The 21,331-nt window shown below is 37.9% G+C and overlaps 1 non-coding gene across 1 annotated transcript; it reads right to left on the bottom strand.

The window, feature by feature from the left end:
• Positions 1–527: 527 nt before the first annotated feature.
• LOC131654321 (small nucleolar RNA R71) lies at positions 528–634 on the bottom strand. The gene has a single exon (XR_009299362.1). It is a non-coding gene; the product is annotated as a small nucleolar RNA R71 (small nucleolar RNA).
• Between the last annotated feature and the right edge of the window lie 20,697 nt (positions 635–21,331).

Below are 21,331 nucleotides of genomic sequence, written 5' to 3'. Positions count from 1 at the left end.
AAGGAGGAGACTTAATACAACGAATTAACGAGATCGAACGTTTCATTAACGTTAAACGTCGAGCTCGCAACCTTCCCGAAGTAGCAGAAATTCCGATAAATCAGGAATTGATTTTTACTGATCAAATCAATCAAATCACCCCGAAGTTAGAGATGGCTGCTATTCGTCCTCTTAGAGACTATGCCGCTCCTTCACGCGCTGAACCGCATTCGAGTATCGCACCACCTGCGATTGAAGCGAACAATTTCGAACTGAAACCTTCACTGGTCCAAGCTGTTCAACAGAATCAATTCTCTGGAAGCCCTGTAGACGACCCCAATCTCCATTTATCTGTGTTCGTGCAATACGCCGACACTATCAAAGCCAACAACGTTAGTTCCGAAGCTATTCGATTACGCCTTTTCCCTTTCTCCTTGAGAGATAGAGCGAGAGCGTGGCTTCAATCCCTGCCTTCCAATTCCATAACTACGTGGGACGAATTGAAGAGAGTATTCTTAGCAAGATACTTTCCGCCTAGCAAAACTGCTATGCTTAGAGGTCAAATCAACGGATTTACCCAGAAAGATAACGAATCGCTCTTCGAAGCTTGGGAACGTTACAAGGACATGCTTAGAATATGCCCTCATCATGGACTCGAACCATGGCTGATCATCCATACCTTTTATGGTGGTCTCTTATATAACACTAAAATGACTATAGATGCCGCTGCTGGCGGAGCATTAATGGACAAACCCCATGATGAAGCATACAAACTCATAGAGAACATGGCACAAAACCATTACCAATGGGGAGGAGAACGCGCCGCTCTAGAGAAAGCCCAAACCAAAGGAGGAATGTACGAAATTAGTGGTATAGACCGCGTTAACGCTAAAGTAGACGCTTTAACTCAAAAGATCGAGAATTTGACCATCACTCCTTCAGCCACCGCTGCCGCTGTAGCACCTAACTGCGAGATTTGTGGATTGACTGGGCATGTAGTTGCTGAATGCCAACTCTTGACTGGAGTCCCATCTGATCAAGTAAATTACGCTCAAGGAAATCCTTATTCTAACACGTACAACCCTGGATGGAAAAACCACCCGAACTTTTCTTATAAGAACAGCAATGCGTTGTACGCGCCTGGACAAGCACCTGCTGTACCACCTGGCTACCAAAAAGCGCCTGTAGCTGCTCAAAACACCCCTAGGAAGTCAAACCTAGAAATCATGATGGAGAACTTTATAGCTTCCCAACAACAAACCAATAAAGACTTCCTGAACCAAAACATCCACAATAGCGAGCAACTAAAACAACTATCGAACAAAGTAGATGCTTTAGCTACGCATAACAAAATGTTAGAAACTCAAATCTCACAAGTAGCTCAACAACAAGCACCTACTGCTGCCCCTGCTGGCACGTTTCCTGCTCAACCACAACCTAATCCTAAAGGACATGCGAACGCGATAACACTACGAAGTGGAACTAATTACGATGGACCCATAGATCCTAGAACCCAAAACGTACCCATGTCACAACAAGAGCCAAAGGAAACCCAAAAGAAAACAACCGACGAACAAACTGCTAAGACTGATGAGAACAATAACGAAGTGGAACCCGAAAAAGAGAAACCTTATGTTCCACCACCACCTTATAAGCCACCAATTCCTTACCCTCAAAGATTAGCCAAATCAAAAACCGAAGCGCAATTTAAAAGATTTGTAGAACTTCTAAAGCAATTAAACATAACCATACCATTCACAGAAGCCATAACTGAGATGCCTTCGTACGCTAAGTTCTTAAAAGAAATCTTATCAAACAAAAAGAAACTCGAGGATAACGAAACTATAACGCTTACCGCTGAATGTAGCGCTATCATCCAAAACAACATGCCTCCAAAACTGAAAGACCCTGGTAGTTTCTCTATACCCTGCGTAATTGGAAAAACCATCATAGAGAAAGCCTTGTGCGATTTAGGAGCTAGTGTTAGTTTGATGCCTCTTTCAACCTGTAAGAAACTCAATCTAGGTGAGCTTAAAGCAACAAGAATGTCTCTTCAACTAGCAGACCGTTCAGTTAAATATCCTGTAGGAATGTTAGAAAATATCCCTGTTCGTGTAGGTCAATTCTACATCCCAACTGACTTCATCATTATGGATATCCAAGAAGATTCTAACATCCCGATCATTTTAGGAAGACCATTTTTAGCGACCGCTGGTGCAATTATAGATGTAAAGCGAGGAAAGCTTACTTTCTAAGTAGGAGAAGAGAAAATAGAATTTATCCTTTCCCAATTCCTAAAAGCACCTTCTATAATTGACACATGCTGTTCTGCTGACATAATCGACGAGTGTGTCAAGGAAATAAAATCCGAACCAAATAAGGAAACCGAAATCCTAAGAATTCCTATGCCGCCAATTTTTGAAGATGACAACTGGCGTGAGGAATATCAAGATAACCACCTGAGTGAATGCTTAGCTTTAACCCCTGATCCTATACCTGGACCTAAGAAACCTGCTATAGAGCTGAAGACACTTCCTACCGATCTTAGATACGAATTTCTAGACGAAGAACTAAGCCGACCAGTTATAGTGAACGCCAACTTAGGACGAACCGAGACTGAAAAATTACTTAATGTCCTAAGAAAATACCCTACCGCTTTAGGATACAACATATCAGATCTGAAAGGTATAAGCCCTTCTCTATGTATGCACCGCATTATGCTCGAAGACGATAGTAAAACCTCTAGGGAACATCAAAGGCGAATAAATCCTATTATGAGCGATGTGGTTAAAAAGGAAATCCAAAAACTGCTAGAAGCTGGAATAATATATCCTATATCCGATAGTAAATGGGTTAGCCCTGTTCACGTCGTACCAAAGAAAGGAGGAGTCACTGTAATCACTAACGCAAAAGGAGAATCTGTAGCACAACGTACCCAAACTGGATGGAGGATGTGCATTGACTATAGGAAGCTAAATAAAGCTACCCGAAAAGACCATTTCCCTTTACCTTTCATAGATCAAATGCTCGAACGCCTAGCTAAACACTCACATTTTTGTTATCTGGATGGATACTCCGGATTTTTCCAAATTCCTATCCACCCTGACGACCAAGAGAAGACCACATTCACCTGTCCTTATGGTACATTCGCTTATAGACGAATGCCTTTTGGACTCTGCAATGCACCCGCGACCTTCCAAAGATGCATGATGGCAATATTTGCCGACTTCCTAGATGGAATAACGGAGGTCTTTATGGACGACTTCTCTGTCTGTGGAGGAAGTTTTGAAACATGTTTAGAAAACCTTGAAATGGTGCTTAGACGATGCGTAAGCGTAAACCTAGTCCTTAATTGGGAAAAATGCCATTTCATGGTTCGACAAGGAATTGTACTTGGACACATCGTATCCGATAGAGGAATCGAAGTTGATAAAGCAAAAATCGAAATTATCGAAAACCTTCAACCTCCCAAAACCGTTAGAGAAATAAGAAGTTTTCTGGGACATGCTGGTTTTTACCGACGCTTCATTAAGGATTTCTCTAAAATAACCAAGCCCTTAACTGAACTACTCATGAAAGACGCCGAATTTATTTTCACCGATAAATGCACTGAAGCATTTCAAACGCTTAAACAAGCATTGATCTCTGCGCCAATTATGCAACCTCCCGACTGGAATGAGCCTTTCGAAATAATGTGTGACGCAAGTGATTATGCTGTAGGAGCCGTTCTAGGACAAAGAAAGGATAAGAAACTACATGTCATATATTATGCGAGTAGAACCCTAGACGAAGCTCAGATGAATTATGCCACGACAGAAAAAGAATTATTAGCTGTCGTATTCGCATTAGACAAATTCCGTTCTTACCTGGTAGGAGCCAAAATAATCATATACACTGACCACGCCGCCATTAGGTACCTCCTAACCAAAAAGGACGCTAAACCAAGACTTTTGAGATGGATCTTGTTACTACAAGAATTCGACCTGGAAATTAAAGATAAGAAAGGCACTGAAAATGTCGTAGCAGATCACCTTTCTCGATTGGAAAATCTGAAACCCGAACAAGTACCAATTGACGATGATTTCCCTTATGAAAGACTCATCGCCCAATTAGAAGCAAATGAATTCGAACCATACCGTCCAAACTCTGAAACCGAGAAATTAGCTGAAATAGCTTTAGCCCGATCTGACGCACCTTGGTATGCAGATTTCGTAAATTACCTAGCTGCTGGTGTGCTTCCTCCTGATCTAAGCTACCAACAGAAGAAGAAATTCTTCCATGACCTAAAACATTACTATTGGGACGACCCACTCCTTTTCAAAAGAGGCCCCGATGGAATCTTTAGACGTTGTGTACCCGAGGAAGAGATAAGAAGCATAATAACACATTGTCATTCTGCACCGTGTGGAGGACACCATAGCACATCTAGAACCTGCGCCAAAATCCTTCAATCTGGACTTTTCTGGCCCAACCTGTGGAAAGACGTCCGTTTTGCTGTACTAAGCTGTGATAGATGCCAACGAACTGGAAACATTTCAAGACGCGATGAAATGCCTCAAAAAGGCATTCTGGAAGTAGAAATATTTGACGTCTGGGGAATAGACTTCATGGGACCGTTTCCGTCATCGTTTGGAAATCAATATATACTCGTAGCCGTCGATTACGTTTCAAAATGGATAGAAGCTATTGCTTCTCCTACAAACGATACACGAGTAGTTATTAAACTTTTCAAAAACGTCATCTTTCCTAGGTTCGGTGTGCCAAGATTGGTAATTAGCGATGGTGGTTCCCATTTCATTTCAAGAATACTTGAGAAACTCCTTCGAAAATATGGAGTAAATCATCGAATAGCCACACCATACCATCCACAAACAAGCGGTCAAGTAGAAGTATCTAACCGCGAAATAAAACAAATATTGGAGAAAACTGTTGCTATATCTAGGAAAGATTGGTCAACCAAGCTAAATGAAGCTTTATGGGCTTATAGAACAGCTTTCAAAACTCCAATAGGAACTACCCCATTCAAACTCGTTTATGGAAAATCATGCCACCTACCAGTAGAGTTAGAACATAAAGCCTATTGGGCCATTAAGAACTTAAACCTAAACTACACTGCCGCTGGTGAGAAACGACTTCTAGACATAAACGAATTAGAAGAACTTAGACAAGACGCTTACGAAAACGCCAAAATCTATAAAGAGCGAACGAAAAAATGGCACGACAAGCGTATATCTAGGAAAAATTTTAGCATAGGCGATAAAGTGCTCTTATTTAATTCTAGACTAAAATTATTTCCTGGTAAGTTACGATCTAGATGGTCTGGCCCTTTCGAAATAACTAACATATTTCCGAGTGGAGCGATAGAAATCAAAGGAGAAACCGTCAAACCTTTTGTCGTAAATGGGCAACGTCTTAAGTATTACCATCATCTCGAATACGATGAAAACATCGAAGTTTTTAAACTTGACGAACTGCCCGCTCTTTCGAAAAAATAGTTTTCTATTTTAAAATCGTCGAGCTTACGACATTAAACAAAGCGCTTGGTGGGAGACAACCCACATTTATTTATTCTTTTTATTTTTTTTATTTTATTCTATTTTTTTTAAAAATTTTTAATCTTTAATTTTCATTTAACTATTCTATTTTTAATTATTCTAGATTTTAATTTTCTTACTATTTTTCATACATCTTATAATAACTATTATAATTATAGCCGCCTTCTTCATTCGAGAAAATACTTCCTTTTTATAATTATAATTATTATTATAACTTGTTTTATTTAATTTAATTTTTTTTAAAATGAACACTAGCCTAGTTCTAACTTAATCTTAATATTTTCAACTTCTAGGTTTTTCATTTAACTACTAACTACGATGCAAGAAGCTGATAATATGGAAGTTGTGTTCCGTGGTAGAGGACAAGAAGCAAGATTTAACAAGCTGGCTGGAAGACACATGGAGTTGACTTGCTATCCTCACCAGCCGACTATGGTGAAGCTCGGTATCGAAGAAAGCATCCTACACCTGCTTAACCAAATCGGTTGGACTGGTTCTCACTTGTTCCGCAAGTTTAGCACTTATCGGAAGCTCACTCTGGAATTCTTGAGCTCCCTGACCTATCTTCCAAACTGTGGACAAGGACTGAAAAAAGGAGTTATTCTCTTTAGACTCTTTGGTATGGAGTTTAATTTCTGCATCCGAGATTTTGCTGAAATGTTAGAACTACCTCATGGACCTGATGCATACGCCCAAGTAGCTGAAGAAAATCTTCCATACTGGGAGTTGGAAAAATACTGGGGCAAGATCACTGGAAACGACAACCCTGAAGAGAATGAATTTCAATCTGAGAACATCCACAATCCTGCTTTCCGCTACTTTCACAAGATCCTTGCTCACTATATTTTTGGCAAACCAGATAATGTCACTGAAGTTACTAGAGAAGAGTTGTTCATCATGTTTTGTACATCTCAGAATCGCCCGGTCAATGCCATCGCATTCATGCTAACAAACTTCGAGCGCATCACGCAAGACGAAGTTTCACCCATTAGGATTGGCGGATTTGTCACTATGATCGCTAATGCCATAGGAATGAGAGTGCCTTTGCTTAGATTGACACCTTTTGGTACCCATACCTCTATGGACATCAATTTCTGCTTTAATCGAGGTATCATCGGTAATCTTGGACCTGATCGTTTTGAATTGCTCATTGATAACAAAGTTTGGTATCAGTTCACCTTACCGAATCCTAGGACAAGTGTGCACAACCCTACCAACTGGCTTTACTATGGTCAGATTCCTGAGAGAGAGCCATCACCTGAAACCCCTCAAGCTTATGAACATTTTGATGAGGAAATGCCTGCATCTGAATCTGAACCTGAAACACCTCCTGGTTATTATGAACCTCTTCCTGTTGATGAACCCATTCCTGATTATGAACCTCTTCCTATTGATGAACCTGTATCTGAGTATGAACCTGAAACTCGTTCTGAAGATTCCGTTGATGATCACACTGTTGATATGACTGATGTCGAGGTCGAGCAACAACAACCCGCTACATCTACCGCATCGGTGAATCAAAGAATGCCTAATCTGAATACGCACGAGCAAGCCATCACTGCGCTACAACAAGATATACAACATGTGCGCAACGAGCTACACACTTTGCAAATGCATTTCTTCGATTTTATCGACACCGTAAATGCTCAGTTCGACGAAGTTTTCAAACACATTCAGTCTAATCAGAACAACAATAGACGTGGCTAGATGTGACCGTTTGGATTATTAGATTTTTATTTCTAGTTTTAGTAATTTCTATTCCTAGTTTAGATTTACATTTTTCTGCACTTTTGCTTTCTGCTTCTGTTAACACTCAGTACTGGTTTAATTTTAAATGCAATATTTTATTCACTACTGCTGCTGTGTTATAATATTTTGCTACTGTGTTATAATATTCTGCTGTCTGATTGCTATATATTCATGAATGCATATCTCTCACTCAGTCTATTTTTTTTGCTGTTTAAAGTATAAAAAAATGACACTGTTCTGAACTAGTATCCCATACTTATTGCTATCTGTCAGAACTTGTCTTGACAACTGCATGCGTGGAGATCACCTCCCTGAGTTAGGAGACGCACGTCTCCACCTCTGTGGGACCAGACCTCAGCATGCAAGGACAGGAGACGCACGTCTCCATACCCTGTCCCCCAGTAGACTGACTGCCTGAGACGCGCGTCTCCCAAGGCCAGCAGTCTGCATTTGACCACGCAGACCATTCTTCTCTCCCTCTTGAATTTTGAATTTGAATTTCAAAATTCATTCTCCTCATTCTTCCCCTATTTATTCCATTTAAACTCCATTAACCTCATTCATCCTCCATCATTCACCTCTTAAACTCCATTCATTTCCCATTTTTCTATTCTATTCAAACTTCAAACACCACCATTAATCCATTTTAATTCTCCATTAACCACCCCATTTTCAAACCTCACTATAAAACCACACCACCACCACTCTTCTTCCTCACAACTATCATACCATTCTCTACTCTTCTACACTACATTTTTATTTTTCATTTCCATACTCACCATGCCTCCACGTTCATTAATCCGTAGTGAGCGTCCCGAGCGACCACCTCCCGACCTTTCAAACATTATCTTCCGAGATGATGCTCAACGAACAAAATATGTTGCTTTCTACGAACGTTCGGTTGTTCCCACAAAATTTGTGAACACCGAGTGTCTAGAAACTTTGGGTCTCATTGATGGTGTCACCCGTTTGCTCAATAAATCTAGCCTCCACCATCTTTGTACCGAACCCGTACCTACTTATGAGCCGCTCGTCTTAGAATTTTTGAGTTCCTTCAACTACGACACTCCCTCTAATCAACCATTCTCAACCGGTAGCATCCAATTCCGGATGTTCAACCGTGAATATGCTCTCGATCAAGATGTCGTAGCTTCATACTTGCATTTTAATCATGCTCCAATTGCTCACCGCTCAATCTTTCAAGAACTCAATGGTCGATCCTGGGAGGATCTCGCTTTTGAATTTTGGTTCCATCTCACTGGAGAAAATCCTACCGGTTGGAGAGCTCTTCATGCTTCTCACATTCAAAACCCCGTTATACGTTATTTTCAACGTGTCTTGGGGCATATTATTTTTGCGAGATCCAACAACCACAAGGTAAACCAAAATGAATTATTTTTCCTTTACTGTGCGCTTAACAATATCCGTTTCAATGCCGCACCGTTTATGTTCCAACACATCCAAGGTTTAGTTAACGCCCCCGCTACAAATCCATTCTTGCTTGGAGGCATTATTACTACCTTGGCCTGTGCTTTAGGTCTTGGTGACGAGCTCCTATCACTCTCTCATCTCATGAAGCCTGCTCAGTCACTCGATCTCACTTACTGCCGCGATTCCCACTTGGTTTCACCCCGCCATGATGGCCGATACACTTTGGTCGTCAACAAAGTTCCTATTCCTTATGTCATCCTTCCTTGTCCTGAAAGAATTAACATCCGTTATGTTCAACGTTGGAGGCTTATTGAAGACAACCCTCAAGATGACCAACAAGAACATCCTAATGAACCTATGGATGCAAATGAAGACGAACTCAACCAAGGGCAAGCTGATGTCAACCAACCTCCTCCAAACAACCCTCCGCCTATCACTCTTGAAGCCATGTATGCTGCTATTCAACGCCAAGATCAACTAGTTCAAGCTATGCAGACAAACCAAACTGAAACAATTAGGCTCATCCGAGAGATGCAACAGGAGCACCGTGACTATTCTATTAGGAACGAAAGTCAATACGCTGAAATTGCCACATATTTGCATGATCTTGACATTCGTGTTAATGACTCTCCTGATAGACGTCGCCGTGTTCGTACAAGAGGCGCGAGCAGTTCTCGAAACCGCAACAATGAGGAGTAGTTCTTATGCACTGAGGACATTGCATCATCTAAGTCTGGGGGAGTCGTATTATTTATATTTCCTTTAGTTTTATTTTTTCCTTCAGTTATTTCCCTTCCTTGTAATGTTTTTCTAATTCAATAAAGAATATTTATGGAATTTAAGTCTTATATGTATAATTCCGTAGTTATTTCAATTTCTTCCATTTTCTTGAGCCATAACAAAAAATTTTGCTCCTAAACGATAAACGCAAACCCCACACGTTCGAAAAATACAAAGCTACTCAATCACTCAACGCACCGAAACTGAATTAGTCAATATCCTTATTGTCGCAACACTCTAAAACCCCCGAGTATGCGTAACCGATTTGAATACCCGCTATACCAAAACCATCGACTTTAAGTTTTGAAATAACCCTTAGTAGTTTATTCTAGCAGTCGGCACCGTATTAGATACAAACTACGCAGAAAGTCGATGAATATAAGTGTATGATCCTCATAATAATAATTATGTGCTTAACCATAAGAAGAAATGTGCCTACTAAGTAAGGTGATCCTCACAAGATCATTTAACCTAACGGTCGCAAATCTCATATACAAAGAATTTAAAAACTCACTGTCGATTGGTTCAGAAGTCATCTGGTAATGAACTTGGTAGGAAGGACTATTGTCCGATTCCCCACAATCTACAAGTGAATGCTAAGGAGTATACCACATATTGTGCCAGAACTCCATGAGAAGGATCATAGTCACTAACCGACTACTCTGCTATGTGCGTGTCAGGATAATGGGCTTAATGTGATTGCGCGCGAATGAAATGGGTGAAACATGATGACAAGTCAAATAGGTCGAGCTATAATGGCATGATTCGGATTGGTATGCATACTGGGAGTTGTTTAGTGTTGTTACTATAGGTTTATTGCTAAGATTCGTTATTTCCAAATAAGAACACTATGTAGCTAAGTATGACTGAACGACGTGGTGGAAGTGTGTTTCATTTATCTTTATCTTCTTATTTTGCTTGAGGACAAGCAAAGGTTCAAGTCTGGGGGAATTTGATAACACGATTTTATATCGTATATTTAGCCTAAAATCCATAGATATTTATAGCATTTTCCGTTTATTATGTTAATTTATTATGATATTACGCGTGTATTTGCTTTATTTCAGGTTTTACACTTCAATTACGACTATTTGCGAAAAGGAAAGAAAATTGAGCTTAAATGACCAATATTTATGCCTAAAAGATGAAAAGGGAGTGCTGAAGTGAAAGAAGGGTGCAATTAGGACCCAAAAGGCCCAAAAGAGATATTCAGCCCACCATGAATCAAAAGGCGCGTGGCCCAGACCTGCAAGCAAGTGGAGACGCACGTCTCCACGTTCTCTTCAGCCACGTCACCAAGAGGAGACGCCCGTCTCCAACTGCCCTAGATTTTCTCCACTTGAGACGCACGTCTCAAGTCTTCCTGAAGAAACGGAGACCCACGTCTCCAAGTCCCAGTCTGCAGAAAGTTCCTCAATTCACGGATTCCAACTGCAAACCTCCTCATATAAATAGGACCTGCTATCCCACTTCCAAATGGTCCGATTTCCTGCCAACGAAGTGCTGCCGAAATTGTACCGCGAACTGCTTTTCCGTATTCTGTTTTCATTTAACCGTCTATTTTCTCACAACGATTTATACACTGGAAATTGTTGTGAACTTTTCATAGATCTAGCCTTACGTTAGATTTATCGCTTTATTTCCTTGATTTTTATTTTCTGCCATTTAAACTCCGAAGAACGATCCAACCAACCTGTGGTGGAAGTTCGAGTACTTCAAGATTCAATTCAATTCAGATTTATTTTAATTCAGGTTTTTATTTACCGCCTTATTTATATTATTTATTTGCAAGATATATTATATGCCATTTAATATGCTTATTATTATGAACCGAACCGATATATGTATGTTTAATCGTATTAATATGTCTGGCTAAAATACTAAAGGTGTCGGTATGTAAAGTAAGTTAACCGTAGGGATCCGAAATAAATTGGCTTAAATTATGTTTTATTAATTATCACTTATTTTTGGTTTATATGTCTAGTTTAATTAGTAAGTCTTAAAACCAATAGAGCGAAAGTTTGAGGGATTAGGACGGTCAAAGGTTAAAATCAATAGAGCGAAAGTTTGAGATCTTTAACTGGATAGTAGACATAGGACATTAGTTTTAAGGATGGCGAAAGCGTATTAAAACTAATTGGAACTTATTTATTTTCAAAAATTGTTTTTACACTCGAGCGGGATGGCGAAAGCGTACGTTAGGGGTATTAGCTTGCTCCGAGTCAACAGAGCGAAAGTTTGAGATTAGGAGATTTAAATAAATAACAACCTCGTAAAATAGGCATTTTATTAATTACATTGTTTCCAAAAAGCTCTTCTAAAATCTAATGGGATGGCGAAAGCGTACATTAGGATTAGGATAGTAGTCTGAATCAACAGAGCGAAAGTTTGAGACGAGGATTTTTAATCAATTGGAATTAGTAAAGATTTTTAATTTAATTATGCAAAAGCCAATGAACCTTCGGATTACCTTTAGTTAAACGAAATACATACTGATACCTGTCTTTTATTATTATTCTTTATTTTCTCACAATCACTTTCCCTTAGGAACAATCGAAATTTTAGTACTCCTAGCTTTACATAGTAACCTTAGATAACGGTAGATCGATTCATAGTCCCTGTGGATTCGATATCTTTTAAAACTACACAACACGACTGTGCACTTGCAGTTATCAGATTTATAGACACGTAAAGTCGCGATCAGTGTACGGGGGAGCCATGTTGAGAAATAGATGCTGAGTGTACGGGGGAGCTTTGTTGAGAGATAGATGCTGCGTTTGTTGAGTATTTGTCACTTACTACCAAAGCCTCGACTACTGGTTTGCCATCATCAAAAAGGGGGAGAATGTGAATACAAGATTACACTCAAAGATGTTTTTGATTCATGGCAAACTCAATAAGCATTCAAACAACAAAGCGGGAGCAGAAAACTCAAAGAAAAGCAAGCATTGATCACTCATGACAGAACAGGTTGATCTATTATGCATATAGGTCGACTCAACACAAGCAAAACAAGAAGAATGCAGAAAAGCAGCAGTTAGGTCGACCTACCATCAACCCAGGTCGACCTAAAATGGAGAAAAATCCATATACTTCTGCTAGGTCGACTCACACATCATCTAGGTCGACCTAAATTGATGAAATTTACATATCAGTCTGCTAGGTCGACCTACACATCAACTAGGTCGACCTAATCTGAGAAAATGTCCCCAGAATGCATCTGAAGAAGATTCTGGTCGACCTACTCCTTTAACAGGTCGACCTAACTGGGAGCAAAATTCTGCAAGCTCTGCTAGGTCGACCTAAGCACTACAAGAGGTCGACCTAACTGATCAAGAAGTCAAAAATTCTGTTTCTCTCATCTCCAACTGTTAAGCTATCATATATATTGTCCAAGGTTCATTATTACAAGCAACACCAACGACTGAAAGATACACAAAGGCTTCTCATCTTCGTTCTTCGTCATCTCCAACACAATTACACATAATCATTCTTGCGTTGAGGGTTAGTGATCGAGTTCGATAACGTCCATGGAACGGAATTGAAGATTCCTAGTGGGTGAAGATTTGTGGGGTTTTAGGTGAATAAAATCTGCGGGTTTTGTCCTCCAAGATAGGTGTTTCTTGGGGGTTTTTATCAAGAGGTTTCATCGAGGATCCGGCTGAGTGTGAAGATTGAAGAACAAGGGTTCGAGGGAATTGAAGACACTGCAGAAAGGGATCAAAGTGAAGCTCTTGGATAACCTTGATCTGACTCAAGATTAAGGGGGAAGAAGATTCAAAGGATCGACATAATTGGTTTATGGTTTATCGCTTTGTTATCTTCTTTGTATATACTACTTTCAACATTAATGAAAGATTACCCAATTTCAGTTTGGAATTGGGGGCAGACGTAGTCGTAGCGAGGACGATCGACGAACTGCCTAAACAAATATCGTGTTCTTGTCGCTTTTACTTTTTCATTTACGTTCTGTTCATATTTGGTTATAATAGCAAATTGATCAACGATTCGAGTGTTAAGATTGTGAATTAAGAACTTATATAAACATCACAATCCATCACATATTGAATCACCGTCAATTTGATCATTATCACCAAGTGTTTGTATATTTGTTTCTATCACTCTTACTGCATTGCAAACATTGTCCATCATACAAGAAGTTAATCTGATTTTCAATAAGAGCAACGCTTTGATTCTGCAACGTATACTCTTATCACTTACCTCAAGTTTTTGACTGGTTTTAAACACATATACAATCGTTTCGATAGTGGTTCGGAATAGACGCGAGTCGATTCAGAATCACTTCCGCTGAAAAGTCGTTTAACTCCGTAAAACTGTGAACGATCTATTCACCCCCCCTCTAGATCCTAAGGCCAGCGTCTAACAAGTGGCATCAAGAGCTCTGGTTTATTCCGTGCTACGTGAAACACTTATTGGAAAGATGGCTTCCGAACCTAAAGGGGCTCACAATAGAGCTCCAGTTTGCAACGGTGAAAACTATGGCTATTGGAAGGATTGTATGTGTGTCCACATCAATGCAATTGATAGGAACATCTGGGCAGCTATTGTCAATGGTCCCTTTCAGATCACCATGACAAATGCAGCTGGTGCAGTTGTTCCAAAACCAGAAAATACTTGGGATGCTGAAGATGAAAAGAGATATGCATACGATTGGAAAGCGAGAAACATTCTAATCTCAGCTCTAGGAGTTGATGAATACTATCGCGTTTCCCATTGTAGATCAGCTAAAGCTATGTGGGACACATTGCAAGTTGCCCACGAGGGAACGAATGATGTCAAACTAGCTAGGATCAATACGTTAACTCAAGAGTTCGAACTCTTCCACATGGAAGATGGTGAATCCATCGAAAACATGCAGAAGAGATTCGTTCACCTGAAAAATCGGTTAAATTCTCTTGATAGACCTGTTTCCAATGCAGTTGCTACTAACAAAATCTTAAGATGCTTGAACAGGGAATGGCAACCCAAGGTTACAGCAATAAAGGAAGCAAATGATCTAAACACCTTAGACATTACCACTCTCTTTGGTAAACTAGAGGAACATGAACAACACCTTAAATGCCTTGACATGCATGAGAAAAGGGCAAAGAAAGAAAAGAACATGGAGAAAGAGGTAGAGAAGAAGTCAATAGCTCTAAAAGCTTCAAGCTCCAAGACCTCAAGACAAGAGCCAAAGGATAGTGATACAAGTGATGACGAAGACTCCGATGATGAGGAAATGTGACTGTTTGTGCGAAGATACAACAAATATCTAAAGAAAAATGGAGCAAAACATTCTGACAAAGGCTTGATCAACTATAGAAAGCAATCAAACAAGTTCAAACAAGATGACGACAACAAAGGAAAAATCAAAGGTCTTTGCTTCAATTGTGGGAAAGCCGGTCACTACAAACCGGATTGTCCATACCTTAGGAAGGAAAAAGAGAAGAACCAAAGCAAAGGTCATAACAAATCTAAAAGAGCCTACATAGCATGGGAAAATGATTCATCTAGTGAAAGCTCATCAAGCGATGAAGAAGAATCAGCAAACCTATGTTTCATGGCTCATCAACACAAGAAAAAGAAAGCTGTAAGTCATCTTAAACCTGAACTCGTAGATAAGGTATCTCATTCTCAACTAAAACTTGCTTTTGAAGAATTACATAGAGATGCAATTAAAGCTTTCAAACTTTTGGCCTCAAATAAGAAAATATTTTCATATCTTGAATCAAAAGTTGAGAAAACCGAAAAGGATCTGGAAGCTTTAAAACAATCTATGCTAGACATTCAAAAGGATAAAGTTGAAATAGATCCTACATCATGGTTTGGTTGTGAGACATGTCACATTTGGCAAAAAGAAGAAAGAGATCTAAAAGCCAAGTTAGACAAGGCTCTACAACCAAAAGTGACTTTTGCCGTTGATCCAAATAAGTTCAAAAGATCGTATACTCCTTTATATAGCAAATACACTTTTGTACCAAAAGTATCAACTAGCAAAACAACATATTCTCATCATATTACCTTTCATTATTGTTGCAAAAAGGGTCATACCATTGAAAAATGCAAATTTAGGAGAATTTTAATTCCTAAAGGAGTATTTCAATGGTTGCCTAAGTGCAACAATGCCTGTACTCACCATCTAGGACCCAATGAAGATTGGGGACCTTCCACTCTAAATTAATCTTTGCAGGAAAAGTGTCTTGACATCGCCGAAAGGTGGTGGTCTCTTGATAGCTGATGATCAAGACACATAAAAGGAAGACATATCACTTTTGGTATGTCATCTATGAAGAACTATTCTTAGCAAAGGAAATGCAAGTGACCTGGCCACCACAAATGTATAAGATACATCACAAATACAAGTTAACCCGAAAAACACAAAGGACGCATTACTTGATGTGCAATTGGCAAGTTGCATTGCAAAGAAATTTTAAACCTATTCTAAGCAGAATATTGTTTGGGACCATGTCCCGCATCCGGGAGAACAACAAGTAATCGATGCTAGATGAGCTTTTCGCAAAAATCAAGCAATCATGTTATGAAACATTCTATCAAGACAATTCATCATCAAATCTAGGAGTATGGCACACTAACAAGAGGACTCCACACAATGATGACAAAACACCTACATATTGAGAAAGCGGTAACATGTTTATTGTTCACTTCCAAAAATTTTATTGATGCTATAATATGCTATCAATTAACATGCTTATAGTGACTTCATGCATATATCTCTCTTGCTCATATATGTGTCTCATCTTTAATACACCTTTAAACATATTTAGCTCTCATGCTATCACCATCTACCTTTTATCTACTATACTATGAATGCTAGCATTTTATCTACGTTTCTCTCGTTACTCTTCTCTTCTACTCTCTTGGTCTCTCTTTTTGATGTTGTCAAAGGGGGAGATAGATGCTGAGTGTACGGGGGAGCCATGTTGAGAAATAGATGCTGAGTGTACGGGGGAGCTTTGTTGAGAGATAGATGCTGAGTTTGTTGAGTATTTGTCACTTACTACCAAAGCCTCGACTACTGGTTTGCCATCATCAAAAAGGGGGAGAATGTGAATACAAGATTACACTCAAAGATGTTTTTGATTCATGGCAAACTCAATAAGCATTCAAACAACAAAGCGGGAGCAGAAAACTCAAAGAAAAGCAAGCATTGATCACTCATGACAGAACAGGTTGATCTATTATGCATATAGGTCGACTCAACACAAGCAAAACAAGAAGAATGCAGAAAAGCAGCAGTTAGGTCGACCTACCATCAACCCAGGTCGACCTACAATGGAGAAAAATCCATATACTTCTGCTAGGTCGACTCACACATCATCTAGGTCGACCTAAATTGATGAAATTTACATATCAGTCTGCTAGGTCGACCTACACATCAACTAGGTCGACCTAATCTGAGAAAATGTCCCCAGAATGCATCTGAAGAAGATTCTGGTCGACCTACTCCTTTAACAGGTCGACCTAACTGGGAGCAAAATTCTGCAAGCTCTGCTAGGTCGACCTAAGCACTACAAGAGGTCGACCTAACTGATCAAGAAGTCAAAAATTCTGTTTCTCTCATCTCCAACTGTTAAGCTATCATATATATTGTCCAAGGTTCATTATTACAAGCAACACCAACGACTGAAAGATACACAAAGGCTTCTCATCTTCGTTCTTCGTCATCTCCAACACAATTACACATAATCATTCTTGCATTGAGGGTTAGTGATCGAGTTCGATAACGTCCATGGAACGGAATTGAAGATTCCTAGTGGGTGAAGATTTGTGGGGTTTTTGGTGAATAAAATCTGCGGGTTTTGTCCTCCAAGATAGGTGTTTCTTGGGGGTTTTTATCAAGAGGTTTCATCGAGGATCCGGCTGAGTGTGAAGATTGAAGAACAAGGGTTCGAGGGAATTGAAGACACTGCAGAAAGGGATCAAAGTGAAGCTCTTGGATAACCTTGATCTGACTCAAGATTAAGGGGGAAGAAGATTCAAAGGATCGACATAATTGGTTTATGGTTTATCGCTTTGTTATCTTCTTTGTATATACTACTTTTAACATTAATGAAAGATTACCCAATTTCAGTTTGGAATTGGGGGCAGACGTAGTCGTAGCAAGGACGATCGACGAACTGCCTAAACAAATATCGTGTTCTTGTCGCTTTTACTTTTTCATTTACGTTCTGTTCATATTTGGTTATAATAGCAAATTGATCAACGATTCGAGTGTTAAGATTGTGAATTAAGAACTTATATAAACATCACAATCCATCACATATTGAATCACCGTCAATTTGATCATTATCACCAAGTGTTTGTATATTTGTTTCTATCACTCTTACTGCATTGCAAACATTGTCCATCATACAAGAAGTTAATCCGATTTTCAATAAGAGCAACGCTTTGATTCTGCAACGTATACTCTTATCACTTACCTCAAGTTTTTGACTGGTTTTAAACACATATACAATCGTTTCGATAGTGGTTCGGAATAGACGCAAGTCGATTCAGAATCACTTCCGCTGAAAAGTCGTTTAACTCCGTAAAACTGTGAACGATCTATTCACCCCCCTCTAGATCCTAAGGCCAGCGTCTAACAAGACATATATCGGAAGGGGAGTTTTTCCTTTTGTCCTCCTCCTTTTGTGCTACACAACTAAAAACTGTAAATATGTGACCTTCTTTTATAAATACATAGCATTTGGCGAGTAACTTCTAAGTAAATCATCAAGCCAGTGATTCCTGGTGAGTACATAATTGATTCAGGCCAGTACAAGAGTCTGAGATGAGTACATAGTTGTCAAGCCACTGCAGGAGTCTGACAAGAGTACATAATCAATCAAGCCACTGCATATTATGATTACACGCTGTTACTGTCAAATTGAACTCAGATTCAAAGATTTGACAATAATCACATAGCCACTACACGTGCATTTATGTAGTTAATATGAAAATAAACAAATGACATGTTTTCACTTTGTTAATCCTACAACTCAAGTAATAATCTAATGCTAAAGTGATAAACAAATGATATTTAATGCAAACATGATAAATATTTTCCCACATATTACTTTGACAATTAATATCAAGTAACTGAAGGAGAAAGAAAATTACTGAAATAAACGGCTACTCTAGTATAAAGTATAATATTTTGGCTATTCTTAAAGTAGAGAAGTTGTTATGCAATATCAGCTTTTGTGACTAATTTTACATGAACTTCTTATGTTATTGGTTAGTAATTATCAGGATAAATATATCATTGCTAATCTAATGCAGATCAAATTCAGCAAGTATGTAATTTATAAATAGAAAATGTTTGATGGTACTAAAACAGTGAAAGACAAAACTGACGAAGGTTATATACATATTGTAACAAACACACATGTTTGTTCCTTAAACTCGTTCCATAAAAGTTTGTAAAGAAGTAAAGCAGGATAGACATAATAAATGATGCGAGTCTACAATCTTTGTCCGCCAACAAAAAAATAGGGTGGGGCAGATCCACATGCATTAAATTAGTTTACCCGTCAGTTTGCTAGAAAACCGAGGGGTAAACTAATTTATGATACATGCTTTGAATCCCAACAATTTTAATTTAGGTTTTTAATTCAAAAATAAAGCATTTTCAACTCAATTTTGTTTACCAACCAAGGTGAAATAGTTTACTCTTATATATATATATATATATATATATATATATATATATATATATATATATATATATATATATATATATATATATATATATATCTTAGTTTGTAGAGTTCAGTTTCACTTACCTAAAAAACACATATAAAAAAAACATCCACTGAACTGTAACGAGTAGCTCTAGACAACGAGAGTCCTAGACACATATCATTCCCTAATTCATGAAAAAGCAAGAAAATATGAATATGATATGTGTTTAGGGCTTATGTTCGCTTATTCTTCTTCTTCACAAATATGGTATGTCTAACATCACTATTCATGTTACATTAACGTTGTTGTTGTTGTTGTTGTTGTTTTTGTTGTTGTTGTTTGTTGTTATTGAAATTCGAAACTTTAGAGGTTTAATCTTGTTATTGTTGTTTAAACTGAGATTGATGTTATATGTTGTTGTTGTTGCTTAAACTGAGATTGATGTTATATGTTGTTATTTTTGTTTAGATAAACAAGTTATAGGTTTACTGAGATTGATGTTATATGTTTATTGTTGATGTTGCTGTGTTTTTGTTGAGATATTGTTTTTTATTTATTGTTTAATGTTATTTGTTGTTTAGATTGAGATAATGTTAATGTTGTTATTATTTATTGGTGTTTTTGAGTTGTTGATGTTATTGTTGTTTTTGTCTAGTTATTAAAGATAACAGAGTTTGAAATCTATATGTTTATGGTTTAGTTGTTGTTATTGAGATTGAGTTTGAATTTGAGACTAAGATTATGTTTTTTGTAATTCTTTGTGCAATTCTCAACTTGTTTCTCTAAACATTTCAAGAGGACATTATAGTAACATAAAATACAGTTGAGTTTATTATATCTAATGTCGATTGTTTGTTTTACTAACACCTCTTTGAACATATAATCTATTAAATTGTTTTTGGAAATAATAATATGAAAATTATGTTGTATTTGGAAAACATCTTATACTAATTAATGTATTTCGAGCATTCTGCAACTCGTCATTCATCTCACATTCTTTAGTTGTTAAAATATCTCCAACACTTCTAGTTTTCGTTCAACTTTCTTTCACACTTGTTGAAAAGTTGAACAAAAACTATAAGCTTTGGAAAGATTTTTACCATTAAAGAACAGGAGATGAATGATGAGATGCAGGATGTTCGAAAAACATTAATTAGTGTAACTTTTTCTTCAAATATAATTGTTCAAATAATTATTTTGTAAGCCAATTTGAAAAGTTATATGTTCAGATAGGGCTAAATGATACAAGCAATTCACATTAGATATAATAAACTCAAACATGTTTTACACATTAATTGTATTTCAAAATCGAGGGATGTGTGTTTTTGCCATCTAAAAATTCCAAAAAGGATTTCCTGGGGATCAAACTCAAGACCATTTAAATTATCCCCTTGGTTATTCAGAAACCAATGGGTAAAGTTGTAAGTATTCATGTCGCTCTTTGTTACCTCGCCTGTATAAATGGGGTACAATCCACTTCGTGCCCGAGGTAAGATGTGTTTTTTGTAGTAGTGAGACCTAAAACTTTGGTCCACCCCGTCTAAAATTACAGACAAAATAGATATGTTTGACATGTTGGACTCGTTTTTCTATCCCTGATTGCAGTGTTGCATGTTCTAATAGACGATATCACACTTATTTATTTTAAAGGGTTAATTTTAGACATTAGACTACTAGATAAAAAAAATATAGTATCATATTTGTAAAAAAAATTATCTAAAATTAAATTAATTTTTAATATAATAGAGAATCTCAAACACAAGAAGAACAATTTCAGACATTAGAATAAGAACATATTTAGAGTTTACCTTTACTTTATGTCACTTCTCTACTGCTCTAAGATTCCAAATGCATGTAAAATTTCTATTTAACTTGCTTTTGCTTCATTGATTTTCATTCACAACTTCAATAATTTATTAGAATTTCTCTCTATTTCACTGTGTGTTTGAATTTGACGCAAGTTTCTTCCTCTCCTTTCCAACTTCATTCATATTGTTGGCAGTGCTGGGTATGTAATTTTCTGCCTCATTTCACTCATTATTGCAGAAGTATAGTAATGTTTTTAGAAATGACGAGAGATTTGGAGAATGATTTTATTTTTTGAAGTTAAATGGCTTGTTTTCACTAATTGAGTAACTGTGTTGCTGTTCTTG

This window comes from Vicia villosa, linkage group LG2 (genome assembly GCF_029867415.1).
Source record: "Vicia villosa cultivar HV-30 ecotype Madison, WI linkage group LG2, Vvil1.0, whole genome shotgun sequence".
Lineage (NCBI taxonomy): Eukaryota > Viridiplantae > Streptophyta > Magnoliopsida > Fabales > Fabaceae > Vicia > Vicia villosa.
The sequence above is the reverse complement of the archived record's forward strand: the minus strand, read 5'-3'. Positions and strand labels throughout refer to the sequence as shown.